Source organism: Eretmochelys imbricata, chromosome 1 (assembly GCF_965152235.1).
Source record: "Eretmochelys imbricata isolate rEreImb1 chromosome 1, rEreImb1.hap1, whole genome shotgun sequence".
Lineage (NCBI taxonomy): Eukaryota > Metazoa > Chordata > Testudines > Cheloniidae > Eretmochelys > Eretmochelys imbricata.
The window spans coordinates 302,475,261-302,488,970 of NC_135572.1; the positions used below are offsets into that span (position 1 = coordinate 302,475,261).

The 13,710-nt window shown below is 44.4% G+C and overlaps 1 long non-coding RNA gene across 1 annotated transcript in view; it reads right to left on the reverse strand.

Moving 5' to 3' along the window:
- Positions 1 to 13,202, reverse strand: part of LOC144274745 (uncharacterized) — a 128,264-nt gene extending 115,062 nt beyond the window's left edge. The window contains exons 1-2 of the long non-coding RNA XR_013347947.1: positions 13,079 to 13,202; positions 10,526 to 10,691 (exon numbers count right to left, since the gene is read on the reverse strand). This is a non-coding gene — a long non-coding RNA (uncharacterized LOC144274745). The remainder of the gene's footprint in view (positions 1 to 10,525; positions 10,692 to 13,078) is intronic.
- Between the last annotated feature and the right edge of the window lie 508 nt (positions 13,203 to 13,710).

Consider the following 13,710-nt stretch of genomic DNA (forward strand, 5'->3'; position numbering starts at 1 on the left):
ATTTTCTATTTACAATGAAGCCATTTCCTGCAAATGTTTGAAAGGGAAGAAAGTTCTTTGAGCCCTTCTCCCCTTGTTAACTAACACCATATCCGCATGCCTTTGGCTCTGGCCACAATCTTGCCCTAAGAACTCAATCCTGCATGCCACTGACAACTGCTGAAAGAAGTACAGAGAGGAAAATTATTAGCATACAGTACATATGTCTTAATATTCATTCAGCTCCTCTGCAGAGAAGTTTGTGAATAGTACCTGATTCGCATCTGTGGCCAAGAAGCACTCATATACTGTGTAAAACCAATCACCCAAGCCTGCTCTTGCTCTGCATCAGGCCAATCTCCCAGTGTCCGCTAACAATAACTGTGAAGGATTGTTAAAACAGCCTCGAATCACTGTGCAGTAGAGATGTGCACAAACATAGGGGATTCTTGGGTGGCATAGATCTATGGTGATAGTTGGGAGTACGGTGTCTTAAAAGTTGCTATGGTGGCTCTGTAGTACACAAGGATGCCTACATGAAGGTGATCCTTCTGTGGCTAGCTAAAATGGCATTAGGGCTACTTTGCACCGGTGGAGTGGTAATAAAGAAGCCTTAATGCAGGAGAGAATCTGACACATTTTAGAGAGAAATGTTTATAGCACTCAGCAATGTGAGCAAATCTCTATACCCTCACTGGAAATTTTGAATGAGGGGATAGTGAACATGATGAAGTGTGGCAAGAAGGTTAGGCCAAAGCATAAATTCTTAACTTACTGTTACAATTCAGTGAATGCAAATGATTAACTGACCTCTGTTGACTCTCTCATCCCACATTCCCTTTTTTATCAGTCTTCTTGTTTCTCTGCCTTCATTCTCTTTTTTAAGTAAGGTTCTAATATTGATGCAGTCCAACATCTGAAACCTGACTGAACACCGCAGAAAAGTATTTATCTTTGTCATTAAGGCTTTATAAAGTGCCAGTCTGGTCTGCGGACTAAGGGTCACTGGCATCAGCCATAAAACAAGGAAGACAATGGGGAGCCAAACAAAGGTCTGATAGAACAGCAGAGAAGAGCAAAAATTGTCTTATCTCTGAACAGTGTGGAGACTTGAAAGCTATGGTTGGAAGGGTGATATTGTTAGTGTTGTTTTGGTAGTACACCACTTTAAAACTATTGGCATAGTTCATGTTAGTAATAATGATAGTTGTACACTTTAGTCCAAATTAGTAACTATTACGACTGTGTCAATTATCATCCATATCCTCCATGAGATTAAAAAAACATGTAATCCTGGACGTATTCTAAATTCATTCTGAATTTCAATACTAGCTAGAGACTCAACATTTCCTACACATAGTAGGCTACAACCCCAACAGAACTAAAACAAATAAATACCTTAAAAGCAAAGGAAAAAACAGAATGATACACAAATCTTATGCACTCACATTATTTTAAATTATTTTATTTAATTTCCTTTGTATTGTAGTATAATTTTCACTTTAATTCTTTTACCATTTTTAATTCATCCTATAATAATCTTTGCCATTTCTCCATTTGGGGCTTGTCTTCAGTAGAAAAATAGGTCATATTAGAACTTGACCCTGAGGAGTTCTGAAACTAACAAGACGTTAAACATAACTTTGCACTCAGAGTAGACAAGGACAAGTTACTTCTATGGTTCCAATTAAACCATGTTTCTGAAGTTAAACATGTTGCCCCTGCGAACACAGACTGCTGAATTGTGTTTAACATTGTGTTAGTTAACACAACTCCTCAAGGTCACGTTAAAACATGACCTAATTTGCTGGTGAAGAAAAGCCCATACCTTCCTAATCTGGAGGCCCATCTAATGCACTAGTCTGCAAAAACTTTAGTACTCTCAGAAAGTGAGAGGAGACCCATTGAAGTTTATAGGACTACTCAGATGTGTAAAGTTAAACATATGAGTAAGTCTTTGTAAGACTGGGAATAAGGTGCTCCCCATGCCCATTTTGCTCCCCATGCTGACTAGGTAAAATGTGTGGGAATCAAAAGCCCTTAGAGCTCATAACATGATTATTATAAATCAAACAAGGATCTCACAGGAATTGTGTACCAGTCATTAACAACACAAATGGCCCAATCCTGTTCCCACTGAAGTCAATGACAAAACTTCCCACTGACTTCAATGGGAGCAAGATAAATCCCAAATGAAAATATGCTTGTTCATCCTAATGAAGTTAGAGTAAAACCCTTAACAGTTATAAGCTGGATGTGATTCTCAGTGATAGGGTTACACATACCTACTGCATGAAGAAAACAGACACCTAAACAAAGTGTAACATATTATACTTTTTACGGGTTTACAGTTCCATGATAAAACCTGTCACATTCTGTGAAAAAGACGGCAATGTTCACAGCATCTTGTAGCCTCATAAACTACTAAATATAGATTATAGATTGGTATCATAAACTATAGCTCATATGGATCATATAGACGAGAGGTGGGCAAACTACGGCCCGTGGGCCACATCCAGCCCGCAGGACTGTCCTGCCCAGCCCTTGAGCCCCCAACCGGGGAGGCTAGCCCCCGGCCCCTCCCCCGCTGTCCCCCCTCTCACACAGCCTCAGCTCGCCGCACCGCCAGCGTTCCGGCCCACCGCTCCTGGTGGGCAGTGTGGTGGCATGGCTGGCTCCGGCCAGGCGGCGGGCTGCAAACTCCTGCTGCTCTGAGCGGCATGGTAAGGGGGTGGGGAGCAGGAGGGTTGGATAAAGAGCAGGAAGTCCCGGGGGGCAGTCAGGGACAGGGAGCAGTGGGGGGTTGGATACAAGTGGGAGTCCTGGGGGGCCTGTCAGGGGACGGGGGTGTGAATAGGGGGTGGGGCAGTCAGGGGACAGGGAGCAGGGGGAGTTTGATAAGGGGTGGGGTCCCAGGGGCGGGGGTCCTGGGAGGGGGTGGTCAGGGGACAAGGAGCTGGGGGGTTGGATGCGTCGGGAGTTCTGAGGGGGGCAGGCAGGAGGCGGGAAGTGGGAGGGGGTGGATAGGGGGCGGGGGCCAGGCTGTTTGGGGAAGCACAGCCTTCCTTACCTGGCCCTCTACACAGTTTCGCAATCCCGATGTGGCCCTCGGGCCAAAAAGTTTGCGCACCCCTTATATAGACTGAGATTTAAGCACTCTACTTGTTTGTGTATGTCCAACTCTGTTTAGAAACCACAGCTAAAGAAGAGTTACATGCAGTCTTCTGGGATCTAATATTCCATATATATTCAGCAAAACTCCCACTGAATAACTGTATGGTTAAACTGCTAATTCAGCACAATAGGAACATGATTATATTATGTTTATTTAAATATTGAACAATTGTTAACGCCAATTAATGTTCTACTGTAGATCGGACTGGGTTACTTTATATGCCCATACAAACACACTTCTGTTCTTCTATGTACATTACTTTTTCTAAACATATCTCAAACCACTGTGTCATGCATTGGTTGCCTGAATAAGGAGTGCAGATTGCCTTCCTAGTATGGACTAGAGGCAGTCAACGAATTCTGGGTCAGAATGTGGAGTAGCAGTTATGCAACCTATGCATGACACAGCATTTTCAGATAAATTCAGTAAAAGTATGACTCATAAAAAGAGAAGAACAGAACGGGTAGTTCACGTAATCGATCCTTGCTGATCCTAGAGATTCTGCAATATTTAAATAAATAGAACAATATCCTTCCCATTATGCTGAATCAGTATATAGTCCATAAAAAATAAATTTGCTTCATACTCTTGTCTAATTTAAAACTATTTATTGTATATAGAAGGCAATACGAACTGAAACAGCTAGCCATCCCTAACTTCCGCCAGGAGTTTGTCCACAAGAACTGTTGTAACTCAATGAAAACTGTGTCCATTTTGCTCAGCTGAAGAATATGAAAACTCACTTCGTAGAAGGCATTTCCCACTACATACGAAGTGTTTAAATGCATTTCTACATAATGTTTTAAATTAAAATAAGCATTTTCAAATTTAAATTTTCTAAACTAAAACAAAAATGTATAAGTGTTTTATCCACCAAAGAATTCTTACAATGCCCAGGTTTGGAGTCCTTGCTCATGCAAAATCCCCAGTGTGTTGCCATAAATATTGCAGGGAAAATGTCTTCACTGAGAACTAAAGTATGTTCATTTATACATAAGAATTAAGGGAGAAAATAACAAACAAACCAAATCATTCATTAAGGAAGAAAAGGTCTGTCTACTATCACTGTATATAGGACCTTAGTGTCGACCTCTATTCTTAAAAAAATAAAAAATAGACCTGATATTAAAATGGATCAACTATTGATGAAAATGAAGTTTTACATTCAGTAGTTGACTGGCTATAATACATATATGACCTGATACTACAAACACTTAGGCATCTCAGTAACTTTTCATACATAGAACTACTCACATGCATTAAGTTAACCACATGCACAAATATTTGCAGAATTGGAACCTTTTAAAAATATTCATCCATGCCCTTTCTATTGTGACATGTTTTTGCAAAGAATACAAAATTTGGGACTGACTTTGCAACCCTTAACCATATAACTTGAATAGTCCTATTAGTAGTCAAATACAAGTGGCAAAAACAGGCTTTTAAATATTGTCTATATTAAAGGTTTTCCATCATAGTTTTAAAATTAATTATAGAAAATTAATGTTTTAGTTATACTGGTTTAAACACTTGAAGCGCCAATATATGGAGAACAGAGGGGAGTTCACAAAGAAATTCTCAAAGAAAAAGTTAAATTAATTATAGGAAAGAGTAAAATTAAAATTAAAAATCTAAGTAAGCCATCAAAAGCAGGAGAATTCTGGGTAAAAGAGATACTCTGAATGTATTTAGGACCAAACTTTCACCTAACTCAACACTGGTGGTTATAGCCTGGTGAAAACGCATCCTAACTTAATTTCTTATAATTTCTTACAAAGTAAATGTGCTCAAGAAGATGCAGTTGTAAGAACAGAAGATACCTATTTAGCTTTAAGATACATGCCTCTATTTTTTAACAAGTAACTGGACTGTGAGTTGTGGGTGAGCTAAGGAGGTGAAATTCTCATGCACATAGTCATACACCCTATGACGAGAGCAAGAATGCATTGCAGCCATATAGTCATTTCTCCAGTGTATGTGCTGCCTCTCTGACCCACCTGGAGTATCTCTGTGCTACAGACTTACATTAGTTGAACCTATGTCAATTAATTTATCCTGATGCAAGCTAATAAAAGTGCATCTACACTTAAAACACACATTAACGTGTAGTGAGGTTGCTGTCCCCCTGCCCCACACACACACACAAATCTACATTGTCACTGCCATCAAGTGTGTTGGACACAGTAACTTCTGGGCATGCATCCCATGGTTCCCAGCACTGCTGCAAACTGCTCATTGCATTGGACATTTTGGAAGAAACTGTCCACCCCTCTTTCATTAGAAATTATGGAAGTAAAGTTCCAAACCTCAGACTTCCACAATTCACCACCCCCTCCCAACAGTGCTGTGATTTGATGATGATCTGACGCACACCAGCTTCAGACAGAGCTTCAGGAGAGGCCTTTCTATTTTTAGTAGAGCTAGTGGATGCCATCTCTCATGATGGATGAAGAGCACCCTTTCTAGTGGCAGATCTAGACCCAGCCCCTAAAGGCAGAGTGCTATGGAGACATGGGATGGACAGCAATGGACTGAGAACTTCAGGATGAGGAAGGCTACTTTTCTGGTACTGCGTGAGGATCTCATCCTAGCTCTGGAATATCATAACACAAGGTTTAGAAAGGCGATACCACTCCAGAAGTATATGCCCATTGTCCTTCGGAAACTGGCCCTACCTGAAAGTTAAAGGTCTGTTGGGAGCCAGATTACAGTTGGCGGGTCCACCATAGGCACTCTAGTAATAGTTGTTTGTAAGCCAATAACTGCTGTGTTGCCTGCATATGTGTTAAAGGTGAGTAATAATCCTTGAGATAACTGCAGGTTCTGAACAGCTGAGGTTTCCCAAATTGTGCCAGAGCCATAGATAACTCTTATGTGCCCATATCTCCATCCCCACCACTCACCAAGGAGCAAATGCTTATATCAACAGAAAGAGCTGTTGGCCCAGGTCCTCTGAGGTATTTAGATGCCTAACTCCCACTAATTTCAATGGGAATTAGGTACCTAAATACATCTGAGGATCTGGCCCATTGCTCCCTCATGATGCAGACCGTGGTAGACCACTGGGAGAAATTCAAAGATACACATTAGACACACCTGTAAAGTAATTCAGGATTGTTCAAGAGTGTGCAGACAGGTACATTGTTCCCAAGAAATAATATGAACATGAATGGAGTCTTTGTTTCCACTATGATTCTGGATAACCCTGTCTACCCTCTACTGACAAAAGTTATGAAGGTTTTGCCTGATGTGCAGTATCCTGGCCAAAGACGCCATGGTGCATTCAGGCCATTGGATTAATGTAAATACACATCCCATGGCTCCTCCTCTGTCCCCATCATTGTTCTTCACACTGACCCTTGTGGGACTAGTATGGAGGCATTTGCCAATTGCCACAGTTTCTCTCCCTTGTGAATATAACACCATTGTGCGGCCTAGTACTGGCCCTCTGAGCCACTCTTCCATTTATGCTATTTTTGTGGGGCCCACAAAAATGTAAGTGACCTTTTCCAGATCTGAAGTGGACTGAGGGCTTTGTTGACATCATAAATTATGTTTATACACAAACAATGACGTAACTGTGTGACAAACATCTTTGAGATTCTAAATATCTATTTTAAAATTGATTTTCCATCACCAGCAAAATTTACAAGAACAAAAATTATAGCTCTGATCCCTGAAGGAGCTAGACAATAAAAATCAGTGGGGAGGGAAGGGGGAGAGGATTGCGACAGTGGAGGGAGCTTGAGCTAACAAATACTATTCCCCAAATTGTACTACATTATCACAGAGCAAAAAGATAAACAAAAAACTGATGTTAATTTCATACAACACAGGGGAAAAATCAATATTTGCTGAGTGGAAAAGGTCAAGATTAATGGAGAGAAATACTATTTTTAAACCTCTTAAGAGAATGTTATAGAGTGAAAAACATAAAGTGAAAATCTTTTTCATGATATTTGGCAGTGCCCTTTTAAGGCTGACTCATTTTTGTGGGTGGGTATTGTTGTATATATTAAATGCAGAATCCACTGTTCTGAGTGAACTCAAATACAATGGCACAACTGTATGGCTTAAAAAGCAACGGTCAGGATTCCTACCTCCTTTTGGTATAAGTCTAAATTTTAATATATTTAAAATTTTAATTTAATTTTGTTTAAAAAGTTGTTGTTTTTTAACATAATGATTTTGTGGTGATAATATTGGAAAGCTAAAACTAGGGTAGGATAAACCCAGGAATATATATTTGAGAATTAAACAAGATTTTGAATGATACTTTTAATATGTGCACTACAATTCCTGTTGGCTTCAGTGGAGTTTTACTTGAGAAAGGAGTACAGGATAAGATCCCATAATAGCCTGCCACAGTCTGTCTGTGTGAGGTAAGAATAATGCATGAAACTCCAGCAAAGAAAGTATGGAAACCTCAGCCCTATATACATCTTTGTGGACCAGTGGGTTTAAATAGTTTTCAGACCCATAAACCCAGATGTTTTGTTCACCCACACACGCCTCATCCTTCTTTTGTGATACCATGGACTGGAGCCTGGACAACTAGCTTGGCTCCATTAGATGCAAGGCATTACAGAGTTTTCCTGCATGACTTCTTTGCCTCCCAGCCCACTGCTGTTACTCTGCATAGGCTTCAGAGTAACAGCCGTGTTAGTCTGTATTCGCAAAAAGAAAAGGAGTACTTGTGGCACCTTAGAGACTAACCAATTTATTTGAGCATGAGCTTTCATGAGCTACAGCTCACTTCATCGGATGCATACCGTGGAAACTGAAGCAGACTTTATATACACACAGAGATCATAAAACAATACCTCCTCCCACCCCATTGTCCTGCTGATAATAGCTTATCTAAAGTGATCATCAAATTGGGCCATTTCCAGCACAAATCCAGGTTTTCTCACCCTCCAACCCCCACACACAAACTCACTCTCCTGCTGGTAATAGCCCATCCAAAGTGACAACTCTCTACACAATGTGCATGATAATCAAGGTGGGCCATTTCCTGCACAAATCCAGGTTCTCTCACCCCCTCACCCCCCTCCAAAAAACACACACACAAACTCACTATCCTGCTGGTAATAGCTCATCCAAAGTGACCACTCTCCCTACAATGTGCATGGTAATCAAAGTGGGCCATGTCCAGCACAAATCCAGGCTTTCTCACCCCACCCCCCCTTTTTTTTTTCCCCTTTTTTTTTTTTTTTCCTGGGGACACACACACACACACAAACTCACTCTCCTACTGGCAATAGCTCATCCAAACTGACCACTCTCCAAGTTTAAATCCAAGTTTAACCAGAACGTCGGGGGGGGGGGGTAGGAAAAAACAAGGGGAAATAGGCTACCTTGCATAATGACTTAGCCACTCCAAGTCTCTATTTAAGCCTAAATTAATAGTATCCAATTTGCAAATGAATTCCAATTCAGCAGTTTCTCGCTGGAGTCTGGATTTGAAGTTTTTTTGTTTTAAGATAGGGACCTTCATGTCTGTGATTGCGTGACCAGAGAGATTGAAGTGTTCTCCGACTGGTTTATGAATGTTATAATTCTTGACATCTGATTTGTGTCCATTTATTCTTTTACGTAGAGACTGTCCAGTTTGACCAATGTAAATGGCAGAGGGGCATTGCTGGCACATGATGGCATATATCACATTGGTGGATGTGCAGGTGAACGAGTCTCTGATAGTGTGGCTGATGTTATTAGGCCCTGTGATGGTGTCCCCTGAATAGATATGTGGGCACAGTTGGCAACGGGCTTTGTGGCAAGGATAAGTTCCTGGGTTAGTGGTTCTGTTGTGTGGTATGTGGTTGTTGGTGAGTATTTGCTTCAGGTTGCGGGGCTGTCTGTAAGCAAGGACTGGCCTGTCTCCCAAGAGCTATTACCAGCAGGAGAGTGAGTTTGTGTGTGTATGTGGGTGGGGGGTGAGAAAACCTGGATTTGTGCTGGAAATGGCCCACCTTGATTATCATGCACATTGTAGGGAGAGTGGTCACTTTGGATGAGCTATTACCAGCAGGATAGTGAGTTTGTGTGTGTGTTTTTTGGAGGGGGGTGAGGGGGTGAGAAAACCTGGATTTGTGCAGGAAATGGCCCACCTTGATTATCATGCACATTGTGTAGAGAGTTGTCACTTTGGATGGGCTATTACCAGCAGGAGAGTGAGTTTGTGTGTGGGGGGGTGGAGGGTGAGAAAACCTGGATTTGTGCTGGAAATGGCCCAATTTGATGATCACTTTAGATAAGCTATTATTAGCAGGACAGTGGGGTGGGAGGAGGTATTGTTTTATGATCTCTGTGTGTATATAAAGTCTGCTGCAGTTTCCACGGTATGCATCCGATGAAGTGAGCTGTAGCTCACGAAAGCTCATGCTCAAATAAATTGGTTAGTCTCTAAGGTGCCACAAGTACTCCTTTTCTTTCTGCATAGGCTGGAACTCTCAAGGTCCTTTCAGGGCTGACATTTCTATGATTCTGTTCTATAGCCTTCCACAGCCCCTCAGCAGCATGTAGGATTTCACCTGATCTGCATTATGTGTTTAAAGGATTTTCATATTACTCTTATGCACTGATACAGTTAATATATGGAGCTGCTTATACAGACTGCTTTGACACAATATATTTCATTTATAGGCCCTTTGGGAAATGTATGAAGTTACATTTTAAAACCAAGTGGATAGAAGTAACTTTTACAATGTTACTATGCATATAACTTACAATGTTTAGTTACAAAGCTATAAAATAAGTCACTGTGCTGAATATGTGCAATAGACAATTGTATTAAAAATGTTTTGTTTTTTAAATATATCAAGAAGAATCAGTATGAATCCAGACCCTTCTAAATCACATATATTTTTAAAACAAGGGTTTTTTTCTAGTACATTACAGGAAGGGTTCTGCACTTGCCAAATTCTTCAGGTGGTTGCTGATTTTGCAAAGTAGTTTTTATGACGTTGTGACATTGCACCCCATAATGCTTTATGGAAATATGCTTATGAAAGTAAATATGACATAACTGGAATATGTTTTATGCTAGATAGGCCATGTAACATATCTCTGCAAAAGTTATGATCTACTGAATATATTCATCCTATTTGTATGCATGTATAATTTTTGTACTCGAAGTTATGAATATTAGCTGTGTACTTGTTTGAGTTTAAGTAGCCTTAGTAAGGCATTTGGTCAGCTTCTTTAAAAATGAATTTGCAAGTTAAGCGCCCAATCAAGAAACACTTAACAGACAACAGATCTTGGAAAACTCCAATCCACATAAGAAGGCTACCTGAGGACGTTCAAGGTAGCACGTGAACAATGGCTGCTACCTGTAAGTTCTGAGTCATGCATGGACATGTGACTTACCCATATGGCTCCAAAATTCCATTTTGTAGCTGGATTCTACACAGGGGGAGGGAGGGGTGTCCACCCACAAGAGACAGTCTATTTAAACCCCTGGAAGACCCCTCCATTTTGTCTTCAGCTGGCTCAAGAGATACCTTCTCCAGCCCCAAAGGATACCTGAAAGAAACTGGAACAAAGGACAGTAACCACAGGGGTGTGAGTGATCACTGGACCCAGACTAGAAGGAGACTAGTCTATAAAAGAAGCTTACTAGAACATCTCTGACGGTGAGATTTCATCTGTAATCACTTTATTACTGTATTAGGTTTAGACTTGCATGTTTTATTTTATTTTGTTTGGTAATTTACTTTGTTCTGTCCGTTATTAATTGGAACCACTTAAATCCTACTTTTTGTATTTAATAAAATCATTTTTTACTTATTAATTAACCCAGAGTATGTATTAATGCTTGGGGGTGAGGGGCGGGGAAGGGGGGGGCAAACAGCTGTGCATATCTATCAGTGTTATAGAGGGTGAACAATTTATGAGTTTACCCTGTATAAGCTTTAATACAGGGTAAAAAGGATTTATTTGGGGTTTGAACCCCATTGGGAGCTGGGCATCTGAGTGTTAAAGACAGGAACACTTCTTAAGCTGTTTTCAGTTAAGCCTGCAGCTGTTGAGGGACATGGTTCAGACCTGGGTCCGTGTTTGTTATAGGCTAGCGTATCTGACTCAAACTGGCAAGGTTCTGGAGTCCCAAGCTGGCAGGGAAAAAGGGTTAGAAGTAGTCTCAGCACAACAGTTGGCAGTTCCCCTCGTCACACATATATTTATTTATCAGGATTTATACAAGCATTAAGGCTGCTTACTCACATGCTACAAGCACCCTTCACATAACTTTAAAATACATCAAATCACAGGTTTTATTTTATATTGAATACCTAAAGAACAAATCCCACTTTCGGATGCAGACAGGTAACCCATGTGAACACTTGTGGATACGCAGGCCATTCAGCTGGACAGTGCTGTTTTTCTATCGTTTGCCCTCTGTCCAGTACAGAGACAAAATGGGACATGGTTTTGACTGGTATCATGCACAGCAGACAGCATTTTGAAGAGCACATCACTCCACCCCTCACCAGCATGACTTCCTATGTGCCATCATGCTGGCAGAGGCAGGGGTCACACCAGCAGGGGTCAGATCATGTCAGCAGTGGCACAGTTACATCACGAGCGGCAGAGTCATGCTGACGGGAAAAGTCACAGACGTGAGGACACACCGGCAGGGTCAGGGTCAGATCGTTCCTGGAAGTCCTGAAATGTCCAGGTCCCGTATTCTGGGGATGTGTTAGTGGCCACCCTGCCTGTGGCACATTTGCCTTGATCAGCCCTTTGCTGGGCACTGAGCATCTCTTTCCAAGGCGCCAAACTTCCCAGCCTCATTTGCCTGAGGGCCACATTTGACAACCGAACTCACATGTGGTTTTAAAGGGCTGTGGTGGCCGAGCTGGGCCAGTGCCCATGGCTAGCACCAAACCTTGTAAGAAGAGTGTCAGCAGATCGCCCCCTGGCCTCTCCCCAGCCACCATTTGGTGCCTTCCTTCCGTTCCTTGCCAACATACAAACAGGCCAGCTCCGGGAGGCTGCTGGCAAACCTGCTGCGCACCCCTGGCCCCAGCACTGGGTCACCAGGCTATCCCCCAGCCAGCGGCACCGTGTGCGGGTCTGTACCCGCAGCCCGTGCACCCCTCGCCCTGGTTCAGACCCGAACAGAGGGAAGGGACAAGGCAGCACGGGCGGGGGGCCGGCTCTGGCAGCGCGGGCACGTGAACAGCGCGTGAGGGGCCGCCGGGGACGGCTGCTCGCGCAGGCTCCTGCCTGCCGGGCCCTGGCGCTGATTGGCGGCTCCCCCCGTAGCGGGGGAAAGGGGAACTGACTAACGCGCGTCACACAGCCGGGGAGGCGGAGCCAGCGAACGACTGTTATCTCAGTTACTGCAGCTATGGAAAATTTTTAGAATCTTTGCCCCGCGCTCTGACAGAAAGGCCCCGCCCTCTTCCTCCTCTTCAACCCCCGCCCCTGCCTGCTCTAGAACTTTCGGCGCCTCTACGCGGGCAGGTTGGAAGCGAGCGGTCGGCTCGCGCCGCCGGGCTCAGGCCCGGAGCCTGGCGCCGGGTCTCGAGGCGCCGACTGCCCGAGCTGCTCGCGCCGTCCCGCCGGGGAGAGCCCCTCAGCCACGGTGGGGCGCGGGCGGCCACGGAAGAGCAGCGCCCCTGAATTTAGCGGTTGCCCCTTTTAAATCCGTGCGCCCCGTGCCCCTGGGGGCAGAGATCGGGCCCCGCTCCCTCAGTCCCGGCCCGCGTGGGGCCAGGTGTGCGCTGAGTTCCGGGCCGCTGGGCGTGGCGCCCCCCGGGGGGAGTCCCCATTGCAACCGTGACAAGGGAAGCGGGGGGGGGCCAACACAGCCCGGGCAGTGGCCGCGCAGATCGGACGCACGCAGCGAGCCCAGCCAGCACATTACACACACACACACCCCGGGCTCTCCACCCCATAGACCCTCCGCGCACGCACCTGCGCCCCTCCCTAGAGAGGCCACAGCAGGGGGCTCCATCAGGCTGCACACGGACACCGCACCGTACAGGGCCGCCCGCTCCGCAACATGCGCGCACCCACCCTCTCCAGCTCCGGCCTACGCGCACGGCCGCCGGCAGGAAGCAATTGGAGGGCTTCAGGGCGGGCAGCGGGCTGCGGCTGGGGCAGTGCGAGGGAGGGACCCCTCTCGGGAGAAGCGCACGTTTCACTAACAACAGAATGCGCCCCCCTTTCCAAAGGTACCAACCCCGCAACTCACGGGGAGGGGGGGACCCCCGCAAATCTCCCGCCCCCTCCCTTCCAAGGCCCCTCGGTAAAGGCCGGGAGCGTGTGAAATACCGTGGAACATTTGCCTACATCCCTGCATGGGGGAAAGGTAGCGAAATCCCCCTCAGCAACTTCCCACAGGGGGGAGACGAGCCATAGAATAAAATCCATGCCCCCCAGCCCTCCCTGGAGAGGCGGTAATGCTTAGTACTGACCGTCACCCCTCCTAAATCGTAGAGAGAGCAAAATCCTCCAACTATCACTGGGGGAAATAGTAGGACATTGGCTGAGGATAAGGGAGTTGTGTCCCCCTTCCTGCCCTCACCCTTTAAAAAGAGTGAGGC